This window comes from Gekko japonicus, unplaced genomic scaffold (assembly GCF_001447785.1).
Source record: "Gekko japonicus isolate JY-2015 unplaced genomic scaffold, Gekko_japonicus_V1.1 scaffold2282, whole genome shotgun sequence".
NCBI lineage: Eukaryota > Metazoa > Chordata > Lepidosauria > Squamata > Gekkonidae > Gekko > Gekko japonicus.
Window position 1 is genome coordinate 198,328 of NW_015160901.1, and position 904 is coordinate 199,231.

Consider the following 904-nt stretch of genomic DNA (forward strand, 5'->3'; position numbering starts at 1 on the left):
CAATGCTCCCTCTAAGCTGTAGAGTCCTGTGAGCAAAAATTCTACTTTGTGAGCTCCTGGCGTTAAAGTTGTGAGCAGGTGATTTGGCTGCTGCATTAATTAGTGTGTTCTGGAGCCCTCCTTCCTGGGCTGAGACAAAAATGTGTGAGCCGGAGGCTAAAAAACGGTGAGTTGGCTCACACTCACTCAGCTTAGAGGGAACACTGCCCCCCACCCCACCCGAGGGGGGCCGCGGCCAGAGTCCGGTGCGCGGTCGACTAGAGCGTATAATTGTCTTTTTATTGGGGGGGGGGGAAGAAGTTATTGGAATTACACACAAAGATGCAGAAGAGATAAATACGGCATTTTGTCTAACAAACTGGTTCACACGGTCACACTCGGAACAGAGACGGGGGGGGAAGCGGAGGAATTACTCGTCGTCATTATTGTCGTCAACCAGCTCTCTCTTTTGCGTGTGTGTAGGTTTTTTCCCCCTTTCCCTCTTAACCCTCGCTAAGTTGTCTTCCCGGGTGGTTTCGCTTCTCTCTCCTCTCTCCTTAAGACGGCTCCAGTCAATCTCTAAAGTGCCACGGGACTAGCTAGAGGTGCTGCTAGAGGACGAGAAAAATCAAAAGACGAAGAAGGTACATTCAGTAGCAAACGCTGAGCGGTCACCGACTAGAGCCCCCCGCCCCGGCCCAGTGACAAAGTGCAAAAAGATCGGAGAGACGGACAGCTATATACAGATCTGTGGTCGCCCTTCTGCCCAGCCCCGACGGAGGGGCGCCCGGGCGTGACACCCCCCCCCCCAAATCCATGGGCCTCTCTATTCGGACTCGGGACCCGTCGGACTTCCTTCGCTGCCACCGCCAGGCACCCCGAAGCGGAGCCCCCCGCAAGCGAGAGGAGGCGGGAGGCGACAGGC